The 15,607-nt window shown below is 43.3% G+C and overlaps 1 protein-coding gene across 8 annotated transcripts in view; it reads left to right on the top strand.

Moving 5' to 3' along the window:
• TMEM63B (transmembrane protein 63B) overlaps positions 1–15,607 on the top strand; it is a 76,607-nt gene that overhangs the window by 20,820 nt on the left and 40,180 nt on the right. The gene's annotated exons all lie outside the window — the stretch shown is intronic.

Consider the following 15,607-nt stretch of genomic DNA (forward strand, 5'->3'; position numbering starts at 1 on the left):
GAATGCCAATTCCCTCTCCTTCCCTTGTTGTTTTCTTGGTTCAAATAATTGAAGGCCTGTGCAAAATATAATCTGTATCACTTTCTCACCAGCAAGACACTGTATGTCTTGCTACCGTATATATTTGCATGAGTAGGAGAATGCTATTTGAAGCAGAAAAACAAGTGATTGCTGTTATGTCCTTACATGTAAAACCACATAATTCAAAAAGGGTGTACTTTCTTTTTTCTATGGCTGTACACTATGTAGCTAGACCAGGCATCCCCAAACTTCGGCCCTCCAGGTGTTTTGGACTACAATTCCCATCATCCCCGACCACTGGTCCTGTTAGCTAGGGATCATGGGAGTTGTAGGCCAAAACACCTGGAGGGCCGAAGTTTGGGGATGCCTGATAGACTTCAAAGGAGGGGTGATGAAGGAGTTGGGATTTAAGTGTGTGTGTGTGTGTGTGTGTTACCCTACACCGTCAAGAAGCAGGTTATACTTATGGGATTGGGAATTACAAAAATAAAAAATGCTATACAGTATGTAGTTATGACACGTCTTTCACAGACCACACAGAAGAGTTTTTGCCATGGTTTTTCACTATTTGTTATGGCATGCAGAAGTTTATATCATATCTTCATTGTGGGCACATCCTTCTTTCTCAAATATTCAAAACTGAGCAGCTGGCTCACATGATAAAAGTGATATTGGGGGAAAAATTGAGCTAATAAGTAACTCCACAAATGAATTTTGAAAATCCTTCTAGATTTCTTCTGGCTATTTTAACACTGATAAAACAGGCGAGCTCTCTCTCTCTCTTTCACTCACTTACACACACACAAATACAGAGAGAGAGATAGATAGGGAGGGGGAGGGAGGAGTTTGCAAAGTTGCTGGCATCCATGGTATATCTGGAAAGAATGGAGTGCACCTCCTAGGTCAGGTCGGCAAAGTTTACCTCACCTGGGTCGGTTCACTCCAGCGGAGATCCCTCCGTGGGCTGGATTGCGCGCTCGCATGAACGCGCACGCCTGTGATTTTTGGCGTCTGCACCTATGCAGACACGATTTCCGGCACTGCGGAAGCGAGTCCCCATGCTGGTTTAGCGCAGCGCGTGGGTACTCGCCGAACAGGCGTGGCTCATGGGTCAGTTAAACAACCCCCGTGGGCTGCTTGCGGCCCATGGGCCTTAGGTTGCCTACCCCTGTCCTAGGTGAAGTCAAACTGCTGTGTTAGCAACACCAAAGTGACCTCCCTGGGGCTCAAGCCTGGGCAGTGTGTATGGATGTCCTGGACAGCAAAGCAATACATTTGGCACCAGCTTGACTGCAGGAGTTGCCAGGAGGAGGAGTACAAGGGATCCAACCATCTTAGGGACTACACTCCAGATTTGTGTAGGGTTTACTCCTAAGCATTTTCTTCTCTCCAAAATATCCTGCAAAGCAGTAGAGGTTTAGGATCAGAGTTTTCCTTCTCCGAGATGGGCTACCTTCTCAGGTCAGGTGGACAAGCTTTTTAAATTTATTTTTAAACATCCAGCTATGCCATTTGCCATCCCCATTTCAGAGATCAATTTACTTGTGAAAATGATTTATTTTTAAACTACCCCCTGTGTCTTTGAATGCCCTCCAATTATGTGAAAGAGCAAACATATTCATTAATTTACATATCTCTTATACCCTACTCTTCAACCCTAAAGATTCCAGAGCTCTAACAATTACAAATCATCTGATTATCATATTAAATCAATAATCAATTACAACAAATCACCAATTTAAAACTGAGGGCCTTCTCGGTAGTGGCGCCTGCCCTGTAGAACGCCCTCCCATCAGATGCCAAGGAAATAAACAACTATCTGAATTTTATAAGACATCTGAAGGCAGCCCTGTTTAGGGAGGCTTTAAAATTGTAAAATAGTAATAGTGGCGGATGTTAAAACTATATAAGATCTATATAAATAAACATTATACAGCGGTTTACAGTCCTGTTTTAGAAGGATGTTGTTTTTTAAGTATAGTTTGCTCCATTACACAACCTCCCCCCCCCCGAAATTCTTGACAACCAATTAATCTATCCTGCTTACAATTTAAACTCATTACTGCCTGCTGTACCCTTCAAAGGCCATAATAAATGGCTCTGCTTCATGACAGCTCTTAAGGAAGAATCTGGTCCTCTGACCTCTAGTAGCCTGGGCCTGGATTCCATTCTTCTGCATGCTCATTGGTGGAACCTGCTCCCTAGAAGTCTGCTGGAGCATTTGCATACTCTTGCAAGGTGCTGGGAAAAAAGAAGGCAGCCTGCCAGGTGTGAAATTCCACCCCTTCTGCTTGTTCCTAGGGCTGTGGCAAGATTAGAGTGACAGGAATAGACTGTAAACAAACCTGGCCCACTGGCAGCATGCAGCCAACAGAATGCTGCAATGAGTTCCTCCCTTTGACTTGGACCAGTGTATTTTTCCATCTCTGAGTGTGGTCAGTCTTAATATAGCCTACAGCTTACTTTGTGGAGGTCTGGATTTTCTCTTTAATAGCTACATCCTACTTAACCTGGTGCTTCTCAAACAAGCTAGCCAGTATTCCCACTGCCTGTGCCAGTTAAGCTCTGTCTGCTGCTTCCTGTTTCCACTGCATAAGAAAACAGTGGTGGCCTAAGTTAAAACAGCCATAGGTCTGTCACCTGTCTGAATCCTGTGCAGTTTCATGGAACATGCCATCCATTGTTAATCATGGCATTACACTCAGCATTTTAAGCAGTGTAACATTACTGATACCACTAAACAGGTCAAGTAAACCAGGTAGCACCTCTGTTAGAGATTGTATGCACCCTTTATCCTGGTGAGCAAGGATATATAATATTTTTTCACACTTTTATCCTGCTCTTTCTCCAAGGAGCAAAGGGTGGGACATCATTAGGTTATCTCGTTTTGTCAGTGAGGTGGAAAAAACATGTGACTTCTCCAACCCTGTTCAGTGAGCTACTTGACTGACTGCCATGCTAATTTCGCATGCTCATTCACAAGCCTGTTTCATCCTGTTTCTGTATTAATCTTTATTCTATTTTAAATCTGCATTAAAAGTTGTGCTTGTGTGTGTGTGTGTGTGTGTGTGTGTGTGTGTACATATGAGATAAAAGATGTGTTTAGATCAGGCATCCCCAAACTGCGGCCCTCCAGATGTTTTGGACTACAATTCCCATCTTCCCTGACCACCGGTCCTGTTAGCTAGGGATCATGGGAGTTGTAGGCCAAAACATCTGGAGGGCCGCAGTTTGGGGGTGCCTGGTTTAGATAATGCTTCTCTTAGTGTGTGCATTCTGATTGCATTTTATCTAAAAATACACATTTTGGTTCCTTTTAAAAAAAAAACCTAAGGGCTGATTGGATTTTTAAAAAAACAAGATGTCTGAATCAAGGCACGATGGCTTACTGCTATGCCATCAGTCCTGAGGAAGCATTTCATAGGAGTACAGGTTTTTAACACATTTTATCCTGTGCTACTAGCACAGTCCTCTAGCACAGAAGGCGTCCTGGCAGTGATCTTGAGAAAGGTGTACATTGGTATGGGCTGAAACCGCCTGCCCAAATATATTGAAAGAATCACTTGTGTTCTTACTGTTTGCCAAAGGGAATTCAGAGTTTAAAGGTAGGTTTCCTGACACTGGCTTCTCCTGAGAACAATGATTGACATATGTCTATGCTGAGTCAGTCAGAATAAATTATGGAGTGTTCAGCATTTGAAAGAGTCAGCTGGGGGGGGGGAGTAAGGGTGAAGAAGAGGGTATGTGGGAAGGATCTAGTCATTTTTACTTTTCTGGAATCCACTTTTACCCAGAAGCAATGAACACCAGTGACTCAGCCTTGGCAGCCAGTAGAAAGCTGAACTCTCTCATAGAAGAATGCCTGTGTCTAGTTTTCCAGTAGATCCTATGCAGTGAGTGTCTGACTCTGGGTGAAGCCCAACTTGTCGAGTTAATAATACATGCAGGGTGGGTTCCAGGCACACATTGCAAAGTGTTTTGAAATGGATGGAACTTCCAAGTTGGGGAAGGGTCAAAGGGGGGACAAAAATCCAAAGCGTATCACTGTGTTCAACGGTCCAATAATACTTTAGATTCCTCCCACAGGCCTGAGCATATGCTTGTTGGTTGAGAACTCAACTAAATTGAGTCAACAGTTATGAGATTATTCCCAATCTATTGTGCCTGTGCTCAAAGAGTTTCTCTGGCTTCTGAATTGTTATTGAGCTATGTCTGAAGTTTTCCTGTCAGTATATAAAGCCCTTAATGGCTTGGGAACAGGTTACTCGGGGGATCAATTTGGCCCATGCATTTTTATAAGTGCCATATGATGAAGGTTTCACATTTACAAGGAGCTGATATTGTAAAGAGCCAGTGTGGTGTAGTGGTTAAGAGCAGTAGACTCATAATCTGGGTCTCCGCTCCTCCACATGCAGCTGCTGGGTGACCTTGGGCTAGTCACACTTCTCTGAAGTCTCTCAGCCTCACATACCTCACAGAGTGTTTGTTGTGGGGGAGGAAGGGAAAGGAGAATGTTAGCTGCTTTGAGACTCCTTCGGTAGTGATAAAGCAGAATATCAAATCCAAACTACTCTTCTTCTTCTTCTTCTTCTTCTTCTTCTTCTTCTTCTTCTTCTTCTTCTTCTTCTTCTTCTTCTTCTTCTGTGGCAGCACCAATGCATAGGCACTCCCTGCCTGTTGACATCAATCAGGAGCCCTTTCTATATTGCTTTACACACTTGCTGAAAACTTTTTATTTCAGCAACTCTACCCAGACGTCATTTATGTTAGGTTATAATGCTTTACTGGTTTTATCTGTGTTTTATTAACTATCTTGTATACCTACTATTTTAACAGTTTTGTGGATTTTAGCAGTGATTTATTGATAATTATATTGTGTACACCACTTAGAGAGTTTTTTAATTAAGCTGTCTATAATTTTTTTCTAAAAAGCCATAAGCAAAGGAAGGGGAAATATCTATGTTGGCTGTTTGATGCGAAAGATTTACAGCTTGAATGCTGGATAAGAAATGGCATTCTCCTATATGGTGAATCAATGATCTCTGTGCAAGAACCCGGGGTGGGGTGGGGGACTGTTCTCTGCAATTGACACCAAGGTTATCATATGTTGCATTTTGTACACCAAATTTGCACAGAGAGCTCAAACTGAGAAGCTTTCTGGATACTTGCCCCAGCAACTGCCTTTCCTTGGAGATTTTCACAAATCTGATAAATTTGGAAGAATTGGAATAGCTTGTTGCATGGTGGAAATGTCATTTTAAAAATATATTCTTATAAAAGTATATCTATACTGCCCACTCACATAAAATATCAAAGTGGTGCACAGCATGAACTATTTTAAAATAATACAAAATAATCACTGGATTAATTGGTTTATCTAAAAAAAAGGAAATTAAACAACTGAGTAGGCTCATTGGTATAAGAGAGTCTTCTCTGAGATCTCTGGAGGTTGCCTGCTGAATCTCTGTTGGAAGAGAGTTCATAGCATAGAACTGGTGACACTAAACCTTTGGCCTGATATTAGGCAGCTGTTGAAGAGGGGAAGATGTCTAGTTGGGATTTACATTTAGCTGATGTTTTTCAAGTTATCAGTTATACCTTATGTGTGTATTTTAGAGTATGCTGCTGTCCTGGAACCTAACCAAGATGGGCTAGAAACCCTGGCATAGGATGGACCAGGAATGCGAACATACAATACAATTCATAGGGTCCAGAGACTTAGGAGAGGAGACTCTAGATAATCTGAGAAACGGAATGGAGGTTTTTAAATGTCAGACAGACAATTTTCTGGTTTCCAATTTTTACCTTTAAGTTTACAGACACATGTGCAATATTCTGCAGCAAAATGATACCTTTAATACCAGGCATCCCCAAACTTCGGCCCTCCAGATGTTTTGGACTACAATTCCCATCTTCCCTGACCACTGGTCCTGTTAGCTAGGGATCATGGGAGTTGTAGGCCAAAACATCTGGAGGGCCGCAGTTTGGGGATGCCTGCTTTAATACTTTTCCATGACATTTTGCTTATGTAATCTTCATCCCACCTTCCATTAATGCTATTGTAAATTACTGCATACTGATAGGCTGATCATCCTCGAGGGCTAAGGTATTTCTGTTTCATGTCATAAGAGAAGTATTCCTTTCCTGTTAAGTGTGACCATTTCCTGACTTCTCTCCTTTTGATGAGGCTGGAAGCTAGAGATCAGACTAGTCAGTGTGCTTACTGGGGTGAAGGTCTCTCTGCTGCAATTCTATGCATATCCACCTGGAAACAAGTCCCACCAAGTTCAGTGAGGATTACTATTAGGTAAGCATATAGGATTGCAGCCTAAGAGGCCCAAGTCTTCCTGCTGGTCATTAATGAGACTTGAGGGGTAATAGTTGATGACAGAGTAGCCTTGCAACAACTAAGCTGCTTCTGCTTCTAGAAGAGGCAACTCTGTAACCAGCCATCCTGGCGACAAGCATTTCTTTGTCTACAGTATATCTGATATTTTAACTGTTGGTTTGCTAAATTTGCATTTTATGCATCTTGTTAGCAGCCCTGGGCTCCTGTGGGAGGAAAGGTGGAATATAAAAATGAACAATAAATGTGCTGCCGCAGACCTTAGAACTAGGAGCTAATTTTTCCACATGGGATTCTGGGATTGCCCCAGGCTCTGGTGATATTTTCTGCTTTGACCAGTGTTATGGAAATCAGGGTGCACCAGTTTGGGCTGAGTGTTTGTTGTTGTTGGCATATTCCTGACAGTGTCAGAGGCGTGTGTTCTTTTGTCACAGCTGTAGCCTGACAGACATGCCGGATGCCCTGTGCCATGTTTATTTTTACCTGTTGATGTAGAACACCTCTCTGTTGCCATTCCAGGATGTTGCTTGCTTGGTTCAATGCTGGCCTTTGACTCAAAAGGTTATTTCCTTATATCTCCTGCCACTCATCAGCACTTACATCCTGTTGTCTCCTCTCCTGAGCAAATAGACTTTTGCTCCCAAAGATAATGATGTAGACGAGGGTGTCAGATTCTATTAACTATAGCAAGCGACCACAGGGACACTTACTTCCAGCCATGAAGCTGCTGGGGCACAGAGAGGCCCTGAGCTCTAGTCCAGCACACAGAGACCACCTACACCCTGTCATCGCAGGCTTGCTTTTAAAGTAGTATTCCCATATTCCACTAACCCATAATTCCTAAAACAACCTTTGTTGACCTGGTGCCCTGCTGATGTTTTAGATTACAACTCTCATCAGCCCCAGCTAGGACAAACTTTGGGAAGCTCCAGGGAGCCCTCCTTCCTGTTTATACTGCAGAGCGTGTGTAAAGTTCCATTACCAGACATTAATCCAGCCACCAGCTTGTCTCTCCTGGGGTCAGGCGTTCCTTTAAGAGGCTTGGCCGCCAGCTGCTAGGTTTGTTTCTTTGTTTATTGCTTGTGACACCCACTGCAGTTGAAGTTCTGCTCTTGACTCCCAATTCCTGTCCTAACTGCATCTCTATATGTGTGTACATACCAATTACTAACTTAAGTGTCACCTTATGACTGTGGGGATAGATCTCCTACTCCCCAGTTCCCTCGATCATTAGCACCCAGCAGCAAGCATGTAATTGTATAACGGTGTCTCGTGTAACATTTAATAATATTTGCATTGTTATCATCGTCTTCTGCTGGGACTAGGAACTTGTATGTGGCATAATTCCTTTCACAGAAATAAATTCACAGAAAGAGAAAGAAAGGTCTTCATACAGTACGATTCATTAGACCTCGGCTGTTTCTCACACTGCTTTCCTCATAGATGTGCTGAATCTTCCAATGCACTTCATGCTTATAGGACCAGTCTCCCACTTCACATGTTAATGTACTTAAGACCTACGTGAAGTTGTTATAAGCAAAAACACATAGGAACACATGAAGCTGCCTTACACAAGTCATTGGTCTATTGTACTCAGCACTGTCTACAGTAACTGGCAGGAGGTGTCCAGGATTTCAGCCCTACCTGGAGATTCCAGGCATTGAACCTGGGACCTTCTGCATGCAAAGCAAATGCTCTACCATTGAGCTATGGCCCTTCCCATTTTAGTTTATGAGGCATGCTTATTGCTGCACCAGTGTAGGTTTTGTCCATATATGAGTGCTATGAAACCTAATTATTTCTCAGCCAGCATATTGACAAAATGTGTGGATATAGGAAGGGCTTTCATACAGAAGGTACCCCAGCTGATGTAGGAGGCTTGCTTGTTCAAAAGCATAAATGTATTTTCAAAAAACAGTCAGTTCTGTTACACTCATACATGCCTGAAATAAATAGCCCTTCCCATGAAGGGCTTCCCATGCCTGAAATAAATAGCCATGGGTTCTTAACTGGGGGGATAATGATTGCAGAGCGCTATGAGGAAGTAAAGTTAAGATTTTTAGGTTCAGGTTCATCTATCTTACCAGTAGAAGCATCTACCTCTACAGATGCCCTGGCAACTGAAATCCCAGGACACCCAGTAGCCAAAAGCTAGCATAGTTGAGCTGATAACATGTTATGCATTTGAGACACTAGCTTAAAAAAGGTTTAAGAAATAGCCTCTACAACAAAGTGAGTCAGAAAATGCATCTAATGCTTTACATTGAAGGAAAGGGGCATTAGAAAAGTAGACAGTGTTAAAACCTGTTTTTGTGTGCTGCAGTAATTTTGCAAAGGGTTTTTATGGCTTACTTAGGACAAAGATCAATAGAAGCAAGAGAAAAGGAGAAAGAGAGAAACCAATGAAAACAGAAGAATGTGCCACGAAGCACACAACCGAAGGAAGTTTAGGCCCAAGGGAAATTAAAGGGCAATTACCGGTATATGAAAAACTACTGCTACAGAACAACAGGAAATATATATTCTAGCTCGAGTAATTATTTAAAAAGATTCACAGAAAGCTGCTATGTAATCCTGGGTTTAGTAAGAATGGAAAATGCTTGTCACATTTCACTGTCCCGGGGTCTGCTATGAGAGTCTGGCCTAGCAAAGACGCTGCAGTCCTGCACATGTTTGTTAGATTTCTGCCTAAACAGGCTATATATTGGACTGGTCCAGTCGTCTTTGCTTCTTCACAAATCAAAGACTACCGTATATTATGGCGTGCCCATGCTGCACTCTGCCACAATGGGAATTCAGTCCAATGGCAAAACTGTCTTCTCGCTCAACAAGCAACTCATTGTCAACCAGCCTTGCACAGTCAAGTCCACTGCCTGCCTGGTGTCAACCCCTGCTGTGCAGAATGCAAATGACGCTTCGCATACCTCCCTGAGCTGCTCTTCCCAGACAACCCTGCAAGTGTATCTGCACACAAGGCACAAAAGTATAACAGAAATTGGCTTCACCCAAGTTGTATGTGCTGTCCCTGGTGAAATCTCAAAAGCTGCCTCCAGCTGCCGTTTATTTATTCGTCCAATTCATTTATGCCCTGCTCTGTCCTGCCACTGCTGTTGTAGTGCTCAGGGTGGCTTAAAACATGCAAATGTTACAAAATCATGCACACTTTTTTATAAAAACAAAAACAATAGCAGTAAAGGAGAAACAGCTGGTAGATGAAAGCAACTAAGGAGGGATCAGTGCAGACCACCTTGAGCAAAAATGTATTTGACTCCTGGTAGAAGACCATGAGAGAGGGGGCAAACCAACCATCTGAGGTGGAGCGTTCCATTGACCCAAGCCATTTTAGGGTTTAATGGTCACTTATAGTTGAGACTGGAAATGGACAAGAAACCAAGGCCGCTGCCCTGAAATAGGAGATGCAAACAACACAAAAGAGGTGTCTGTCCTCCTTCTCCTGTAACTTCATCAATATAGGTAGGGCGCAAGCCACCAGCAGTTAAGCTCAGCAGAGAGCAAGGCTGGACCACTTTTGTGTGTTGGAAAATCATTGCCACATGTACAAGATTCCTTCTTTGCCTTTCAGAGCAAATCTAAAACAACTGGAGAATTTAGGTTTGTTGTCTTGCTAGGGGGAGGGACGATCCAGAAAATAAATCCCCAAAACGAGACTCTTAAAAATTCCCCTTCACTCACTTTGTCAATCTGGCTCATGTCTCCCATTCATAAGTAGAATGTTGCAGCTAATATCCATGCTGCTCTTTTAGGCAAAAATCCTTTAAAAAGTTTTATAAAATTATGAAGTACTTACAGGGTAGTCTTAAGTGCTTTTCTGGCTCCCTCTCTTTTTTGTTTAGAAAACCTTTCTAGCTAGTTGGAGCAAGAAGAAAGCACGCTGCTTTCTGAAACCTCCTACTGAAAAGTCTCTGGAAATTGTGGCACATTAGGATCTGCCACCTTTGCTGAATAAACATACAAAGAAAAAGATGGATGCCCACATGTATCTTTGGGGTACAGCCATCTTTTTTCTGTATCGTGTCTCTCTAAGGCACGGCCCTTGCTTAGAAGGGTTCGTGAACATGTAATCTACTCCATTTGTTTACATTCTGATCCAAGCATGAGATGTCCCATATGCAAACCAATGAGTTTTTATTCAGATTGTGGGGCCGGCTCATCTCTAGTCATTGAGCATAAAGAACTACCTGTAATATAAAGCCATTGTTTCTTGTTTATTCCTCTTCTTTCGGAGCTCCTGTCTAACACCTGAAAATAACTGCAAGTAGGGGACTCTTCAGTGAGAGATCCGCCTGTATTGGGAAATCTGTAATGTAGACATGAGGGAGTCCGTCTTCACACCCCTATTTCCCGGATATGGGATAAGAGTGGTTCAGGGGGGGAAAGGGAGAGATCAGTTTAATTGTAATAAGAAACAAATGATTAAGTGAAAGTGACAGCTTGGATAACACTGTTTCATAGTCTGTCGGGACTGGATGGCAGTGGATTAGAAAGAGACTCTTTTGAAGAATCACAGCTGTGAGACAATGGGGTGTGGGAAGTTCCCTATGAACTGACTACTGTCGCAGGCTACCCAGTTTAATTTCTCTCACTGCTAAAAGGTTATTCAATTCCTCACTTTCCCACCCACACCTTCATTACCACTCTCACCTCTCTCTTCCAGGAGCCTGGATTTGGGGCAGAGGTGGCAGCAGTCAACAAGGGATGCCTTGACCACATAGCACTTCCACCATCCTGCATCTACCTCTGTCTTTTCAACAGCAATAGTGAAATGTCTGAGTGTAATAGGTGGAAGAATAGCCTTGGGGTGTGTGTTTCTGGGGAGAGAGGCCTGCCTGACTTAGTGGATAGTGGGGACCCAGGCACCAAAGATGTTCAAAAGGTGGGCCTTTGAAGAGGAGGGTGGAAAAGCAGTCCAAAATGATTGAATGTAGCTATTAATACAAATACACTCCAATAATACAAACATGTTGACCTACTCCAGTAACTTAGTACTAAACGTGATAGAGAACGAAGCCTAACACAGAAGTAAAAATGCACTACATGCAATGGCAAACAGGTTCCCATTTGACAAAAGCAACATGGGCTTCTCTACAGCTAACCTTCATGCATTAGCTGGCAGTCACACCTCTCACTTGCGGCAGCCTTTCTCTTATCTTAGAGAGCCAGTGTGGTGTATTGGTTAAGAGCGGTAGACTCGTAATCTGGGGAACCAGGTTCGCATTTCCGCTCCTCCACATGCAGCTGCTGGGTGACCTTGGGCTAGTAGTCACACTTCTCTGAAGTCTCTCAGCCCCACTCACCTCACAGAGTGTTTGTTGTGGGGGAGGAAGGGAAAAGGAGATAGTTAGCCGCTTTGAGACTCCATAGGGTAGTGATAAAGCGGGATATGAAATCCAAACTCTTCTTCTTATCTGCCTCCAACATCTCCCTATCTCTTCCCCATCTTTCACCTTAGAGAGGTAGAGAGACCTGGATGCAGACTGGTGGTTCAACAAAGATGCAATAAAGGAATCTGTCTATGAGTTGCTTGTATTGAGGAGCTTGGTTAGATGGGACCCTGTTGGCTCCCTTCTCTCACCTGATCCCTGGAAGTTGCAGCACCACACTGGCTCTATCAAGGGTAGCACTGCAGACAGTGCAGCAGAGATGAAGACAGCATTTTCCTTTCCTTTCCTAAGCTGTTATGGTGGCACAAGGAGCTGAAGCACCTGGATTTAACAGTGTTTTGTGGCAAAAAAAACTGTAGCAGAAGATGTTGGGGCAGCAGTACCTCTGCTTCAGGATCTTCTTGCCCTTCAGCAGTTGTGCCAGAAGGACACACAAATTTATGGGTCTAACTGCATCCATCTGATGAGGCATCTCTTCTGCCATTGACTGGCTATATGTGTTTATTAGTGCATTTCAAAGCATGCTGCCAGTCAGGGATATCTATCCGTACTGACTTCCCAGCCAGAAAGTACTGGGTAAGGAGTGGCTTATCAAAACTGACCAGCTGAATGTGTGAGCTAGAAAGTTTTCATGGCGGTGAGCAAACAGGGTATGGAGCTCTACAGTGTGATCTCTACAGTCAGCTGTTGAGCACTCAAGCTTTTGAACTTTTGACTTCTAGACTGCAAGAGATGTGTAACTGAGAGGCAGTGAAATAATATTAGCATTTTGTATTCTATTCACATATAAAGAAGAGCAGGAATGTGTTATTATTAGAAACAGTGCTATCTTAATGGATATGCTTCCTCGGGAGGTCCTCTGCAAATATTGTGCTGGATTAGAACTCACTAGGTGGCCTTAGGGAAGTCACTGTTGCTGAGCCTCCCTTCCACAACTGCAATACAGGGATAATTTCAGTCTACCTTACAGAGCTGTTGCACGTAAGATAATATGTGTGGAGCTATTTGAACAATTCAATTTCTAAGTCTTAATATTATTGCTACACTAATAGGAGAGGTTAGCCTAAGGAACTAATCTTTGTTCCTGCAGAATTACCACACATTTATGTCATTTATGTCATTGAGGCTTGCGCAGGAGAACTTCTCTGTGGGTTGTGTCTCAATGGGCAGATCTGCCTGCACCCCCACTTGGCCACCATAAGGCTCGCCAAAATCCACTGCCTGTAGCAATTGTTTTACATTGTCGCATGTTAGGGCTGCAAAATATGGTTTAGCAAATGCCTCCTAAGTCGTTTAATATGGTCCTGAAAGCTCCTCAGTCTTTTTCATTGTAAGTTCCTCCTGCAGTGGAGAATGTTGCAGATTCCTGGCTGTTCTGCTTGTCCACTTGCTTTCTCTCCCCGCCCCCATTCCCTTCTCCAGGTTATTCACAGGTACCTTGGTTTCCCAGTTCCCACTGGTAGCTGTCTCATTAAGAATCCAAGCTTGCAGAGTTTACGCCCACTCACTTTCCCAGGGCTCAGGCCTGGCCTTCTGCTTTTTGTCTCTTAATCCATCCACTGCTGCTGCAGCATCTCCCTGCTTTCCCCCCCTTTCTTTCCACCCAGCCTCTGTATTTCTTTTAATGCATTGCATGGGTCCCATCCCAGATCTTTTGGGCCTCCTATTAAGCAAGTGAAGCCTCAGCCTTGTGGTGATTCCCTGTGTGCTCCACATGTCAATCAATACCCTGCATGGCCCTTTGTTTATCATTCCTCTGCCAGCTTGAATCCCTGTGAACAGGCCTCCTCCAAGCCAATAAGGAATTAATTTGTGGAAGCAAAGACAAGGCTCCTGTGATATGACAGTGCAGGTTTCATAACAAAGTGTGTTTCGTTTCCAGCAACACTGTTGGGACGCTGCTATGTTTTGGGGGCTAAATAGCTCGAGTGGGTGGCTTTTAATATTAGGCCATGTTTGCAGTGTATGTTCATCACAGATAGGTGCTGGATTTGAGGAAATGTGTGGTGCACATTTGATTTGAGATTGGAATTAGCAATGTTAACTAAGCTTAAGCGTTCTACTACATTACTCACTGTTGGCTGGGTCTGATGGGAGTTGTACTCAAAAATATCTACAGGACACCAGGTTGGGAAAAGGTGTCCTCCTAGTTTGAAGACTGGCACTTTTCCAGTTTGGTTTGTTTTGTTTCTAGCTGCATCAGACCCTGGGAACCTACTCGGTGCCTCTTGGCAAGTCGTGCTCGCTGCAATTAGAGAAAAGTTGTGGCCGTGCATTTACAACCAATTGGACAGAACAAATGATATACTCCAGTGAATACTTGCCTAGTGCTGGATGTTCCCATTGCACCATAGAACAATTGCAGACAGTCCTTGGGGCACATGCAAGCTCCAGAATTAGGAACATTTCGAAGTCTCAGTCCAGCACTAAAGCAGATAAGAAGCCCCTGAAATGGAGCCAAATATTATTTATAGATTCTCAAATGTTTCAGATCAAAAATGAATGCATTTAAAAACAACAACCTGCCTTCAAACCAGTGCTACCTTTCTAGAAAAATAGATGCTGGAACTCATCATGAACACCTCCTTCATTCTCTTAGTTGGCAATGGTGCCCACCTGAGAGGTGCTGGAACTGAGTTCCAGCGAGTTCCGGCTGAAAAAAGCCCTGCTTCAAACAGATATGTCAGATTTATATATTTGGGGTTATGGTTATATGATATCTGATTTGATGAGGTGCAGTGCAAGTTTGTTTTCAGTCTTGAGCCTTTGAACCATGAAAGTGTTACAGCTTTGACCTTTTCCCCCAGCTATGCATCTGGAGGGTTAGCTATAAAAATAAAGGGAACTCAGAAGAGGAGGAGCCAGCTGTCAGAAAGCAATAAGCACAAGAATATTTCAAAGGGTGATCAACGTCTTTTGGAATATTCAATAGAATTCTGGCCATGCTTCTGAGTCCATAACTCTTTTCAACATGGGTGAATATTATGATGAAAACACACTTTCAATGGCTATTGGGCATGATAGCTAAAAGGAGCACCCATGCTCAGAAGCAGCCTGTCTCTTGAGTTTCAGATGCTAGAGACAAAGTGGAGGAGGGATGAACCTTCATGTCCTGCTTTTAGGCTTCCTAGAGGCACCTGCCTGATCCTTGTTATAATATAGAATGCTGGACTAGAATGTCCTTTGGTTGGATCCAGCAAGGCTGCTATGGCTCTTATGTACATAGAGGTGGTGACGTTATTGATACAGTTTCCAAGGAAACTTCTTAAATCCAGACTTACCCACAATGAGCAATGGGAACGTGGCTATTAACCCATCTGCTACTGCTATTGTTGTTGTTGTTTAGTTGCGTATGACTCTTTATGACCCCATGGACCAGAGCACGCCAGGCATTCGCTTGCTTTATAGGTTTCAGGGATGAAAGGTTGACTCATCTAGTTCATGATGCATAGATTGGCAACCTGAAACCACTCCTAGTTATGTACCTTTCTACAGGTGATCTGTTCAGGCCTGGCAAGAACAATTTGTTCCCCCCCTCATAGCCTACTGGAGGCAAAGAAAGAGGGGGTGGGAAAGGGGGTAGCAGAAATAAAAAAATCAAAAGAGAGAATGACTATACCCACTGGTGACTTTGACCACATCACCGTTAGCATGTAGACTCCAGATTACTCCTACTAGGTGGTCCAACACCTGGATAGCTCACTTGGTTAGAGTGTGATGCTGATAATGCCAAGGATGCAGGTTTGATCCCTGTATGGGACACCTGCATATTCCTGCATTGCAGGGGGTTGGACTAGATGATCCTTAGGATCCCTTCCAACTCTATAATTCATTGTCT

This window comes from Zootoca vivipara, chromosome 3 (assembly GCF_965207765.1).
Source record: "Zootoca vivipara chromosome 3, rZooViv2.hap1.1, whole genome shotgun sequence".
Classification (NCBI taxonomy): Eukaryota; Metazoa; Chordata; class Lepidosauria; order Squamata; family Lacertidae; genus Zootoca; species Zootoca vivipara.